This window comes from Mirounga leonina, unplaced genomic scaffold, assembly GCF_011800145.1.
Source record: "Mirounga leonina isolate KUSES-001 unplaced genomic scaffold, KU_Mleo_1.0 Mir_413, whole genome shotgun sequence".
Classification (NCBI taxonomy): Eukaryota; Metazoa; Chordata; class Mammalia; order Carnivora; family Phocidae; genus Mirounga; species Mirounga leonina.
This window is the reverse complement of record NW_023270734.1, coordinates 982,897-998,045: the sequence shown is the minus strand read 5'-3', so window position 1 is coordinate 998,045 and position 15,149 is coordinate 982,897.

Below are 15,149 nucleotides of genomic sequence, written 5' to 3'. Positions count from 1 at the left end.
GGGCATGACACACCATAGGATCCATTGGGTCATGTTCAAGCCTGAAGTGTGTGGAATAGGTTCCCAGTGTGGTGATATTTAAACCAATGAGATATGAGGGCTGGCAGAAAAAATCTTCTCCTTTCCTCCGCCTGGATTGACTGCCTTGAGATACAACTTCCCAGAAAGCAGTACTGTGAGGTTAAACAGTGAGTTGCACAGAGCAACAGTGAACTAGGTGACCGACACCTTGCTTGGGCTCCCTCTTCTTCCTTGCACCACTCCCATGTTCCTCAGAGTGTCCCTTGAGGTTGCGCACCCTAATATGCTTAAGTCCTTTGTCTTGGCTTCTACTTTCTGGAGAAGCCAGGCTAAGACACGCTTTTCCAGGGAAAATACTACTGTGCAATTCATTTGGAAGAAAAAGCCATCACAAACAGTGTTCAATTGCTTTATTAAATATAAACATGATAAAGGACTAGCTCAATCAAATATTAATACATATGATAAATCTGCAATGATTAAATCAGTATGCTCTTCATGTAAGGAGAGCTAGGCAGAAAACTCAGTTAGGTGGAGTAACTCAGAATCAGATGCCTACTGTGTGTCTGGCCTTATACCATGCACTCTAAATGAATGATCTTACTTAATCCTCACCAGGGTCCTGTGTAGTAGGTATCATTAGTCATCACTTCTAAATTAAAAGAAACTCAAGGACTAGGAACTGTCCCACACTCACTCAACCAGTATATTGCAGAGATAGGATTTGAACTCCTTTATAATAGAAAAATACATAGTAATATTTAGTGAAAAATAAATACATACAATTATATATATAATCCATAGATGATAAAATGTTAAAATGCATAGATTAAAAAGCTTAGAAGAAAAGCAATATGAATTCCGTTTTCTTTGTTTCCAGATTGGGATTAAGGACAAGTTTTTTCTGTTTCTTTATAACTGTTTATACTGTGATAGACACAAAGACATGGTAGAGAGGAAGTGTTTCACTCTTGCTCTGGGCACACAGGAGGACTACATTTCCCAGGGTCCTGCCAGGTATGGTCATGTGACCTGTTCTGGCCGATGGGATATGGACATTAGTGTGAGCTACTGCCAGGCCTGGCCCTGACAGGCTGCAGAGACTCAGGCTCATGGTTCCAAGATCCAAAGGACTCCAGGGCCCTAGAAGGCAGTGGAGCCACTAGAGGAAAGAGGCTAGATCTCTAGTTGCTGCTAAAAGAGCAACCCAACCAGCAGGACTGTGAAATGAAGGAGAAATAAATCTTCTATTGTGTTTATTTCTCAGTGAGGCTACTAAGGTTCAGGATTATCTGTTAAGAGTCATTATATTCCTTATTTGGGGGGGGGGGTAGCAGCAGAGGGAAAGGGAGAGAGAGGCTCTTAAGCGGGCTCCACACTCAGCATGGAGCCCAAGTGGGGCTTAATTGCACAACCCTGAGATCATGACCTGAGCCCAAATCAAGAGTTGGAGGCTTAACTGAGTGAGCCACCCAGGTGCCTCTGTGGAACAATCATTTTAATTATCTTCATAAATATACATACTTGCCATTTTTTAAAAATTGAAGAAGATAGCAGGAAGGGAAAAATGAAGGGGGAGAAATCGGGGAAGTGGGGAGATGAACCATGATAGACTATGGACTCTGAGAAACAAACTGAGGGTTCTAGAGGGGAGGGGGGTGGGGGGATGGGTTAGCCTGGTGATGGGTATTAAAGAGGGCACGTTCTGCATGGAGCACTGGGTGTTATATGCAAACAATGAATCATGGAACACTACATCAAAAACTAATGATGTAATGTATGGTGATTAACATAATAAAAAAAAGAAAGTAATTCAAACAAAATATAGCAATGGTAGTTTTTTTTTGCCTCAAGAATTCCAAATTTAGCCAGTGATTTTTTTTCTTAATTCCCTTAAAATTCTAAGAACCCCATTCAAGGCAGTAATAATGATAGCAGCACTAGCAACAGCAATAATAATTAACTCACTTTAGGTGTAAAGCTTCACAAATTTTGGTAATTGTATATAGTCATGTAACCACAATCAAGATCTGGAAGGTTTCAATCACTCCAAAAAGCTCCCTTGTGATGATCACCTCCCCAGGATCCTGCCCCTAGGCAACCACAGACCTACGACACTATATTTTGCTTTCCTAGAGTTTCACACAGATGAAATCACATAGTATCTAACTTTTTGTGATTGACTTTTTAAAAGATTTTATTTATTTGAGAGAGAGAGACTATGAGCAGGGGGAGGGGGCAGAGGAAGAGAAGAAGCAAACTACATGCTGAGCAGCCCAAGGTGGGGGGAGGTGCCCAGGGCTTGATCCCAGGACCCTGGGATCATGACCTGAGCCAAAGGCAGATGCTTAACCGATTGAGCCACCCAGGAAACCCTGTGATTGACTTCCACTTGACCTAATGTTTCTGAAATTCAACCTTGTTGTTGCATATATTAATATTTTGACCCCTTTAATTGCTGAGTTACCCCTTCTTCTTGTCAGTAATGGAGTGCTCTAAGTTCTAGTTGGGTACCCACAGCCCATTTAGAGACTACATTCCTTAGGTATGGCTGCAAAACTAAATTCACTCCAATGAGAGGTGGACAGGAATAGTATATGCAGTTTCCAGGCAAGTTGCTCCCTAATGGCAAGTTGTTCATCCTGAATTTCTCTTTCCTGCAAGCTGGAAAATTTGATAACCAGAGCAACCTTGGAAGCCATGTGGTCAGGGCGGTGGAACACCCCTATCGCCCTGACTCACTCACCTATGGACTGCTACAGGGGAAATAAATAAATTTCTGGCTTATGTAAGCCACTGTATTTTGGATCTCTTAGTTACAGCAGCCAAGTAATTAGCCTAACAAATGTGTTCCCCATGAAGCAGAGGTTATATATATATATATTTTTTAAGATTTTATTTATTTATTTGACAGAGAGATAGAGAGAGCACAAGTAGGCAGAGGGAGAGTGAGAAGCAGGCTCTCTGCTGAGCAGGGAGCCGGACGTGGGGCTCGATCCCAGGACCCTGGGATCATGACCTGAGCTGAAGGCAGCCGCTTAACCGACTGAGCCACCCAGGCGCCCCGATTATATTTTATTTTTCTTTGTAACCTCATCATGATTTAGCTCAGTGGTTTATATTGAATAAGCTTTCAGTAGCTATTTATTGGAATAAATATTGAATAAATGAGCAAATGAATTCCATATATGTGTAATGTTAACACTGAGAGAAATATTTAAAAATTTAAAATTCCACATAGCTTTTACTTTTTAAATGACATCAAATGAAAGTATGTTTTGCAAGGTTTGGCCTTGATACATCAAAATGCCTAAAACTAAAGTTGGTAATGTCAAAAGTGCAGAAAATGAGATGCTTTTCAAAAATGGTACCTATATAATAATGCTTTGGGTTTTTTTCAGTTTTTAAAGTATTATAGAATTATAAAATAATACAATCAAGGATAAATTATTATGGATTAACTATTTAAAGTAATTTTACATACAATTTTATACTTTTTTCTTTCCAAGAAAAGTGATCAATTTCCAAATCAGCTGAAACATTGCTACAACAATTAACTGAAATATGTTTCTTACCGGGTAATCAATATGAATCTAAGGGCTTGATCCCCCACTGAAATAAACTTGGTACCCTGCTGACAAAATCTGGACAAAACAATTCATAAATCTATCTTGCATTCCTTGTAAAAATTTGCTGTGTGAAAAATTATAAATACTTTAAAATGTTATTTAATTCATCTCTAGTTACTACAATTAACTTAAAGACCTAGGTCAAATTTTTTTTATAGCATAAAAATCAAAAAAATTTCATGTTGTTTTACAAATATGATTTTTAAAAGACTGTTGCTGTTCATGGCTAAACTACTTTGATGTCATTCCTTTTGCTATTAAAGCTTCAGTGAAAAGCCCTCTCTCTTTTTTTAAAGATTTGAGAGAGAGAGAGAGAGAGAGAGAGAGAGAGCATGCATGTGAGTAGGGGGAGGGGCAGAGAAGAGGCAGAGAATCTCAAGCAGACTCACTGCTGAGCTCAGAGCCCCATGTGTGGCTCCATCCCACACCCTGAGATCATGACCTGAGCCAAAATCAAGTGTCAGAGGCTTAAGCAACTGAGCCACCCAGGCACCCCCAAAAGCTCTCTTTTTAACGTAAAACCATTGATATTTAGTGTAGAGTCTAGATGTCAATATAGAAATACTGAGCTTTAGGGCTTACACTGACACTTGAGAATAGTGTCAGTGTCTTGTTTATACTGGAGAAGTTAAGCCAGTTCAGCTCTTAGGAAATCCTACAAAGGTTTCCCACTTGCTCTCACTCCACTGGGCTCTAAGGGTGCAGTTTTTTCTTAAGGTCAAACTAATCCTTAGCAACTATAATTGTGTGTTCTTACCACCAATTTACTTAGTAAAATTAAGTACTTGTTAGAGTAAATTCTAACTCTAAAAAATAGCAAATCAATCTCCTTCCCTAGTGAATGTTGTTTTAAATGTAATGATTGATTAGCATCCTTTTAATTTAATAAACTATAAATGGTATGTTCGCATTGCACTCACATTGATATCTCAAACTACTTACCATTCTTTCATTTAGGATAATGAAAAATCACTTAAGGCCATTTACATAGCTAGCATGTAAATTTAAAGTAGCTATTCATCACTAAAACATTACAGGCAATTATTAAAATGGCATTTCATTGTATAGGCTATGTCACTTTATTGTGCTTCACAGATATTGCTGCTTTTTTTTTTAACAAATTGAAGGTTTGTGGCAACCCTGAGTGGAGCAAGTCTCTTGGTGCCATTTTTCCAATAGCATCTGCCCACTTCATGTCTGTGTATCACATTTTGGTAGTTCCTGCAGTTATTCATTTGTTATGGTGATCCAGGATCAGTGATCTTTGGTGTTACTACTGTAATTGTTTTGGGGTGTCACAAAACACACCCATGTAAGATGACAAACTTAATAACAGTTGTGTGTTCTGGTTGCTCCACCCACTGGCCATTCCCCCCTCTTTCCCTCTCTCCTCAGGTCTCCCTATTCCCTGAGACCCAACAATATTGAAATTTGGCCAATTAATAACCCTACCATGGCTTCTAAGTGTTCAAGTGAAAGGAAGAACCATGTGTCTGTCACTTTAAATCAAAAGCTAGAAGTTATTACATTTAGTGAGGAAGTCATGTCAAAAACTGAGGCCAAAAGCTAGTCCTCTTGCACCAGTTAACCAAACTGAGCATGCAAAGGAAAAGTTCTTGAGGGAAATTAGAAATGCTACTCCAGTGAACACACGAATGAATGGTAAGACAGTGAACTAGCTTGATTGTTGATATGGAGAAAATCTGAGCAGTCTGAATAGAAGATCAAACCAGCCACATCATTCACTTAAGCCAAAGCCTCATCCAGAGCATGGCCCTAATTCTCTGCAATTCTATGAAAGCTGAGAGAGATGAGGAAGCTACAGAAGAGAAGTCTGAAGCTAGCAGAGGTTGGTTCATGAAGTTTAAGGAAAGAAACCATTTCCATAAAAGAGCAGTGCAAGGTTAAGCAGCAAATGCTGATGTAGAAGCTACAACAAGTGATCCAGATCTAGCCAAGATCATTAGTGATGGAGGCTACACTAAACAACAGATCTTCATGTAGATGAAACAGCTTCTATTGGAAGAAGACGCCACATAGGACTTTAACAGCTAGAGAGAAGTCAATACCTGGCTTCAAAACTTCAAAGGGCAGGCTGACTCTCTTACTAGGGGCTAATGTAGCTGGTTGAGGCTAATGCTCATTAACTGTTCTGAAAATCCTAGGGCCCTTAAGGATTACGCTAAATCTACTCTGCCTGGGCTCTATAAATGGGACAACAAATCCTGTCTACAACATGGTTTACTGAATATTTTAAGCCCTCTATTGAGACCTCCTGCTCAGAAAAAAAGATTCTTTTCAAAATATTACTGCTCATTGACAATGCACCTGGTCATCCAAGAGCTCTGATGGAGATGGACAAGATTAAAGTTTTCTTGCTAACACAACATGCATTCTGCAGTCCACAGATTAAGAAGTAATTTTGACTTTCAAGTCTTACTAATACTTTTCATAAGGCTATAGCTGCCATAGATAGTGACTCCTCTGATGGATTTTGGCAAAGTAAACTGAAAACTGAGTTATGGAAAGAAAAGTTTCCTTCTAGAAAGGATTCACCATTCTAGATGCCATTAAGAATATCTATGGTTCATGGGAAGAGGTCAAATATCAACATTAACAGGAATTTGGTAGGAGTTGATTCCAACCCTCATGGATAACTGTGAGGGATTCAAGACTTCAGTGGAGGAAGTCACTGCAGATGTGGTGGAAGCAGCAAGAGAACTAGAACGAGAAGAACCCAAAGATGTGAGTGAATTGCTGCAATCTCATGATAAAACTTGAACATATGAGGAGTTGCTTCTTATGGATAAGCAAAGAAAGTGGTTTCTTGAGATGGAATCTACTTGTGGTGAAGATCCTGTGAAGATTGTTGAAATGACAACAAAGGATTTAGACTATTACATAACCTTAGCAGGACCGACTCTAATTTTGAAAGAAGTTCTGTAAGTAAAATGCTATCAAACAACATCACATGCTACAGAGAAATAGTTTGTGAAAGAAAGAGTCAATAATGTGGCAAACTTCACTGTTGTCTTACTTTAAGAAGTTGCCACAGCAATCACCGCCTTCAGCAACCACCACCCTAATCAGTCAGTAGCCATCAGCCTCCAAGCAAGACCCTCCCCGAGCAAAAAGATTATGACTTGCCAAAAGTTCAAATGATGGTCAGCAGTTTTAGCAATAATTTTTTAATTAAGGTATGTACATTGCCTTTTTAGACATATTTCTATTGTATACTTAATAGACCATGTACACACAGTGTACATGTAACTTTTATATGTACTGGGAAACCAAAAAATTCATTTGACTTACTTTATTGCAATACTAGCTTTATTGCAGACGTCTGTAACCAAACCCACAGTATCTCTGAGGTATGCCTGTACTCAAAAATAGTTGTTCTAATGTGAATTTTAAGTAGGAAGTGAGTTAAATATATTCCCCATGTAATTTCTCCTTAAAAGCCCTAACAAACTGTTATTTGCAGAAGAATTTCAACAAATAATGATTATTTGCCCTACAATTAAAACTAGAATGGCTGCTTGACATTTAGAATTCAAAATGGAAAGTTCTTTTTATCCACCCTGTCTACCTTTGGGATTGCATTTGTCTTACTATTTGCCTGTGAGGGACTCAGCTCATTTTCCGACTTTGGGTCACAGAGCCTTGGAAAACTATTGTATAATTTGATAAATTACCCTTTTACTAAAAAGAGTTTGCCTAAGGACCTCCCTCTATTTGCCTTTGATTCTATTTGCCTCTTGGGTGGGGAAGAGGAAGAGGAGTAATGGCTGGAAGGGATGGGAACAGTGAAGATATGCTGGGAAGGGAGATATATAAGGTCAAGGTGAAAGCATTCATCTCCTATGTCTTCTAAGGCAGTGCTACTCTTGAGCTGGCGGAGAGGGACAAATTGTCCCAGGGGTAGTACACACCACCTGGAACTGACAAAAGGGATTAAGAATAATGATGGCTGGCTGTTGGCTCTCAGACTGTCATCTGTGTATTTGATACAACCAGATGCTTTCTTGGATTGACCAGATCAATTCCAGGCCCAACGAGCAAAAGAATCATAGAACAGAGCCATAGGATGTGAGAAGTGAAATGAACTGTGGATATTACTGCCCTGTTATGTAGAAGACCAAATATTTCCCGTGACTTGCCCAGATAACACACAGGGCAAGTGGCTGAGCTGGGAATCCAAGTGCCAGGCCCCTTAGTCCATATCCTCATATGCTACACAATATTCATAAGGTGGTCCCTATCTTTAGACCCTGTCTTCCTTCTGCAATCATGCCTAAAGCAATAGGGCCAATGGGGAGGTGAGAATGAGACTTGCTTTGCTCCCTGGCTCAAGCGTTCTGAGAAAGGTTGTTTTGGACTTTGAAACACTCTCCTCTCCTTCCCCAAATATCCTACTTCCTTTCCTTTTTTACTGTGCCTCATCTGGGCAACCTAGGGTATGGAGCAGAAAAATCTTGGAGTCCATGAAAAGGTGACATAGAAATCACTGCCACTAAGAAGCCTCAGAATCAGTCACTGAGGCATGCTATAAAGACTCTGATAATAAAATAACTTAATAAATCTAGGGGCATTTCATCCAAAAATTCCTCCACTCAGGAGGGTAAATTCTCACACCATCACTATGATAGGTCTTTATAAATGGGGCATTGCCGGGGCTCCTGGGTGGCTCAATGGGTTAAGCGTCTAATTCTTAACTTCAGCTCAGGTCATGATCTCAGGGATGTGAGATTGAGCCCCACACCCAGCTCCTCTGTCAGGCATGGAGCCTGCTTAAGATTCTCCCTCTCTAGAGGCACCTGGGTGGCCCAGTCAGTTGAGCATCCCACTTTTGGTTTCAGCTCAGGTTGTGATCTCAAAGTCATGGGATTGAGCCTTGCAAGGGGCTCTGCACTTAGTGCTGAGTCTGCTTCAGATTCTCTCTCTCTGCCTCCCTCCCCCTCTTCCCACCTTGCTTGCTCTCTCTCTCTATAATAAATGAACAAATAAAATCTTAAAAAAGAGATTCTCCTTCCCCCTCTCCCACTCCTTCCTCCCTCTCTTAAAAAATAAATAAACGGGGACACTTCAGGAGCTGCCCTCCCTTTTTTTCTCACAATTCCCACTGCAGACTGTTTTCTTATTGAGACCTGCAACTAACTGGCCTTACTATCAATAGGTCTGCCCATATTTACCAGTTTGCAAATCCTATGAAATTTGTCTTTTCTTATTAATAAACATGAATGGTAATCAGTCATATTAAAAATGAGATCATCTTGAAAAATGAGATTCTGTAAAATCAATGTTCCAATGACCACTCTACCTGGGCCATCTATAGTACTCTTCTCCCCTTATGGGATTTTTAGCAATAACTTTTATCTATTGAATGTTTCCTCTGTGCCAGCATGATTTAAAGTATTTTTCATGCAAGACTCATTTATATCTTGCAATAACTGCATGGGGTAGGTTCTGATATTATCTCATTTTACAGATGAGGAAACTGACTTACAGAGGTTAAGTACAATCATTTGTCAAGTGCCACACCTAGTAACTAACAGAGCCAGGATCTGAACAGGGGCAGCCCTGTTCCATGCCTGTTTCCTATTAACCATGTTACACTACTTCTCTAGAGGTCAGCTATTCTTCAATAGCTGTGTGTATGTGTGTGTGTGTGTGTAATATGATATAGTTGAAAAGAGCACAGATTTTAAAGTCAACACAAGACTGAGCTTAATCCCAGCTCCTCCTCTATATGTTATTTGCTTTAAACAAGTTCTAAATGACAGTTTTCTCACCTATAAAATGAGAACAGAAATGACTACCTCACTGAGTTAAGGAACTACATAGGAAATGTATGGAAAGAATCTAGGTGTGCATGACTCCTAGCAGGTGCCCAACATAAATTAGCAACCTCTCTTCCCTCTGGTTCTGACCCGATTATTTAATCTGACTGATGTGGTCAGTCCATTCTCATTAATGTAAACCTTAAGACAAGAAGGGTTAGAGCACATTATGGAAATTATATAAAGTACTTCCTTTCAGCCTGATTCTTTGGCTTCCAGACTCTTAGGTGTTTCATTACTGTCAGAAGCATGAAAGCAGTCCTTGGGATCTGGCTTTTCAATGAGAAAAAGATGAGGTAGGAAAGGACACAGATTGACCAGTATGTAAAATTTTGGTGTATATTTTTGTTTCTTGTATTTCTCTAGTCTCAATATCTTAAGCTGTTTGCCCTGGGCATCTTCCTCTCTAGCACATATGCTCAGTATCACAAGAATAACACAGCCCGTCGCCCCCTTCAGTGTTTGTTTTTTTGCATTTGTTAAAAATGTTAAGAGGTTTTGACTGATAAGAAAGGCAATGATCCTTTTCAACCCAAGCTAATTTATATTATTTCTAGCTCAAAAGTTGTCTAATGTAAAGGACTTGTCCAAAAGTATCCAGGTTTATCAAAAAGAGCACATTTTCCAGTTCCAAAATGAGAAGTGAAACCTATTGTAGCCAGCTGGGCGGAGCCTCCCACACTCCACGGCATAGGACAGAACAGGCTCTGTCAGGGTGAGGGCTGAGGATCTGGAAGGTGCTCAGCTCTCCAGCTCTTGGCCACAATGTGGGGATATGTCAGGAGAGCTTCAAGAGACTGAATTTTGTGTGACTACTGGGGAAGTGTATTTGTTGCCTGTACAATCACCAATGGAAACTTTACTTTGGGAAAGCGTCATAGGGAATATGGATGGTCAACCTGTTTACTTCTAGAGAGGACACTATGTCTCACTTGTCTTAACACGTGCTATATGTATCAGTTAGCAGTGCTCTTAGTGCACTACTAACCGAAAATCATCACAGTTTTCATTGAGACAAACCCTAACCTTTCCATGATGTCACAGAATTGCACAGGTGGAAAATGCATCATCCCAGTCCCTGCCTCCCTCCACACAGCGAGTATTTAATGTATCTGGGGCAGAGTATTGTCAGTGTGCTTCTCAAGTGTCTTCAAGCAAATACTCTCTACTGTTTGGTGATCCAACATTGATCTGGCACACTATTATGTCTTAGAATGGGTGAGTGAATTGTATCTGTAAGTAGGAAAAGAGGATATAGAAGAAAAGATGAGAACACCTTCACTGAAGTAGCAGAATACAAAGAGCATGGATTTTAAAGCCACAGAAGGTGGTTCCAGCTCTGTCACTTGCTAGCTGTGTCACATTGTACAAATAATTTAACCTCTGAGCCTCAATTTCTTCATCTATAAAATGGGGATAATACATAAATTGGGGTCATAAATAGTGCTAAAAATAGGTATCTACTATTACTGAGTGCTTACTATGTACAGCATTTGTCCCAGCACTTTATGTATTCGTTTAGTATTCAAAACAACTCTAAGGAATAGATTTTATTGCAATCTTGACTTTACAATGAGGAACTGAGGCACAATAATTGACAAAGCAGTAGCCATTACTATGAATAACCGTGGTGTCATTAATATTGTTGGGATTTAAAAGCATTAATATCTAATAATAAAAGCAAGTAAAACCAACAGGAATTTCTTCATTTAAAAAATACCATGAACGCAAGATATATATAGGGAAAAAACTGAGTAGGGGTAAGATAAATCACTCTAGATTTACACTTGATTTCCTCTCCCTTTATCTCTTTCTCCAAAATGATACGTCATCATGAAAACCATTTGCTATAAATGAGCCTTATGGTCTAAACAGCTCTCTTAAAAGCGATTGGAAAGTGAAATTACGGGGGGCGGAGCAAGATGGCGGAGAAGTAGGAGACCTGGATTTCATCTCCTCTCAGGAATTCAGCTGGATAGGGATCAAACCATTCTGAACACCTACAAACTCAACAGGAGATTGAAGAAAAGAATAGCAACAACTCTCTCATCAGAAAAGCAATCACTTTCTGGAAGGTAGGACGTGCGGAGAAGTGAATCCGAGGTGATATTCAGGAGGATAGACGGCGGGGGAGGGGCCTCAGTCGGCTGCTTCTGGCAAGTGATAGAACCACGAAGCACAGAATCGGAACTTTTAAAAGTCTGCTCCGCTGAGGGACGTCACTCTGGTGGCTAAGCGGGGGGTGGAACCCTCCGGGACAGTGTGGTCTCCGGACCCTCGGGGTCACAGAAAGACCAGGGGTGCCTGAGTGTGGCAGACCTCCCAGGTAACGGAGCAGGGAAGCCGGCTGCAGAGGCGGAGCCCAGGCGCGGGCTCTCAGCTCGGGGTTGCCATAAACCGTGATCTGCGGCACAGTCGGGCCCCTGCTCCTCCAGCAGGGACCCAACAAGCGGCAGATCTGGGGAGACACACCTTCCTCCCCAGGGAGGAGCCGCGCGGGAGTGCACCGCAGGGATCTGCTGGGTTTGGAGACTCCACCCGGGGTCGGGTGCCAGAGATAGAAACGCGCGGTCACAGGCCGGGCGAGCACGGAGTACGGCCAGAGACCAGGGAGACGGGAGTGACTGACGGCTTTTCTCTGGGGGCTCACTGAGGAGCAGGGCCCCGAGTTCTCGGCTCCTCCGGGGCGGAGATTGGGAGGCCGCCATTTTCACTCTCTGCCTCCAAAGCTGTACGGAAAGCTCGCAGGGAACAAAAGCTCTGGAGAGCAACCCCAGCAGATTACTTAGCTCAGACCGGGCAAGGGCGGGGCACTTCCGCCTCCGGCAAAGACATTTGGGAACCACGGCAACAGGCCCCTCCCCCAGAAGATCAGCGAGAACAGCCAGCCAAGACCAAGTTTACCGATCAATGAGAACGGCAGAACTCCAGCGCTAGGGGAATACTGCACATAGAATTCATGGCTTTTTTACCATGATTCTTTAGTCTTTGAAAGTTAACTTTTTTTGTTTTTTAACTGTCTTTTTTTCTTTTTTCTTTTTTTTTTTAATTTTTCTTTTTCCCGTTTTCAACCAACATCTTATCAATCCCTTTTTTAAAAAACATTTTTATTTTTCATTTTTAGAGTCATATTCTATCCCTTCATAGTAGTTACCCATATTTTTGGCATAAATATATAAGTTGTTCTCTCTTTAAAATTTTGAGATAGTTTCTTCTAACAGATCAAAATATACCCTAAATCTCTAGTATTTGGTTTTTTCTACTCCCCTGACTGATCACATTCTCTCCCTTTTTTTTTCTTTTTTTAAATCCTCTTCTTTCTTTTTTCAAACAATTTCTTATCAATTCCTTTTGTAAAATTTTTTATAATTTTCATCTTTACAGTCATATTCCATCCCTTCATCATATCAACCCTTATTTTTGTACATATATAAGTTTTTCTTTCTTTAAAATTTTGGGCGGCACTTTCTTCTAACAGACAAAAATACACCCCAAATCTAGTGTGTGGCACTGATCTATATACCAGCCTGATCATATTTGATCACATTCTGGTTTTTGTTGTTGTTGTTGTTTTGTGTTGTTTGTTTTTGTTTGTTTTTATCTTTATCTTTTCTTTTTCTTTTTTTTTTCTTTTTCTTTTTTCTCTCTTTCCCTTTCTTTTCCCACTGCTTCAGGTCTTTTCTGATTTGTTTAGAGTATATTTTCTGGGGACGTTGTTACTCTGCTAGCATTTTGTTCTCTCATTAATCTATTCTCCTCTGCACAAAATGACAAGATGGAAAAAATCACCTTAACAAAAAGAACAAGAGGTAGTACCAACTGCCAGGGACCTACTCAATACGGACATTAGTACGATGTCAGATCTAGAGTTCAGAATCATCACTTTAAAGATACTAGCTTGAGAAAAGCATGAAAGGTATTAGAGAAACCCTTTCTGGAGAAGTAAAAGAACTAAAATCTAACCAAGACGAAATCAAAAAGGCTATTAATGAGGTGCAATCAAATATGGGGGCTCTAACTGCTAGGATAAATGAGGCAGAAGAGAGAATCAGTGATATAGAAGACCAAATGATGGAAAATAAAGAAGCTGAGAAAAAGAGAGATAAACAACTACTGGATCACGAGGGCAGAATTCGAGAGATAAGCGATACCGTAAGACGAAACAACATTAGAATAATTGGGATCCCAGAAGAAGAAGAAAGAGAGAGAGGGGCAGAAGGTATAATGGAGCAAATTATAGCAGAGAACTTCCCTAATTTGGGGAAGGAAACAGGCATCAAAATCCAGGAAGCACAGAGAACCCCTCTCAAAATCAATAAAAATAGGTCAACATCCCAACATCTAATAGTAAAACTTACGAGTCTCATAGACAAAGAGAAAATCCTGAAAGCAGCTCGGGAGAAGAAGAGATATGTAATGTACAATGGTAGAAACATTAGACTGGCAACAGACCTATCCACAGAGACCTGGCAGGCCAGAAAGGACTGGCAGGATATATTCAGAGCACTAAATGAGAAAAATATGCAGCCAAGAATACTATATCCAGCTAGGCTGTCACTGAAAATAGAAGGAGAGAGAAAAAGCTTCCAGGACAAACAAAAACTAAAGGAATTTGCAAACACAAAACCAGCCCTACAGGAAATCTTGAAAGGGGTCCTCTAAGCAAAGAGAGAGCCTAAAAGCAACATAGACCAGAAAGGAACACAGACAATATACGGTAACAGTCACCTTACAGGCAATACAATGGCACTAAATTCCTATCTTTCAACAGTTACCCTGAATGTAAATGGGCTAAATGCCCCAATCAAAAGACACAGGCTATCAGACTGGATTAAAAAAGACCCATCAATATGCTGTCTGCAAGAGACTCATTTTAGAACCAAAGACACCCCCAGATTGAAAGTGAGGGGGTGGAAAACCATTTACCATGCTAATGGACACCAAAAGAAAGCTGGGGTGGCAATCCGTATATCAGACAAATTAGATTTTAAACCAAAGACTGTAATAAGAGATGAGGAAGGACATTATATCCTACTTAAAGGGTCTTTCCAACAAGAAGATCTAACAATTGTAAATATCTATGCCCCTAACATGGGAGCAGCCAATTATATAAGGCAATTAACAACAAAAGCAAAGAAACACATTGACAACAATACAATAATAGTGGGGGACTTTAACACCCCCCTCACTGAAATGGACAGATCATCTAAGCAAAAGATTAACCAGGAAATAAAGACTTTAAATGACACACTGGACCAAATGGACTTCACAGACATATTCAGAACATTCCATCCCAAAGCAACGGAATACACATTCTTCTCTAGTCCCCATGGAACATTCTCCAGAATAGATCACATCCTAGGTCATAAATCAGGTCTCAACCGGTACCAAAAGATTGGGATCATTCCCTGCCTATTTTCAGACCACAATGCTTTGAAACTAGAACTCAATCACAAGAGGAAAGTCGGAAAGAACTCAAATACATGGAGGCTAAAGAGCATCCTACTGAAGAATGAATGGGTCAACCAGGAAATTAAAGAAGAATTAAAAAAATACATGGAAACCAATGAAAATGAAAACACAACTGTTCAAAATCTTTGGGATGCAGCAAAGGCAGTCCTAAGAGGAAAGTATATAGCAATACAAGCCTTTCTCAAGA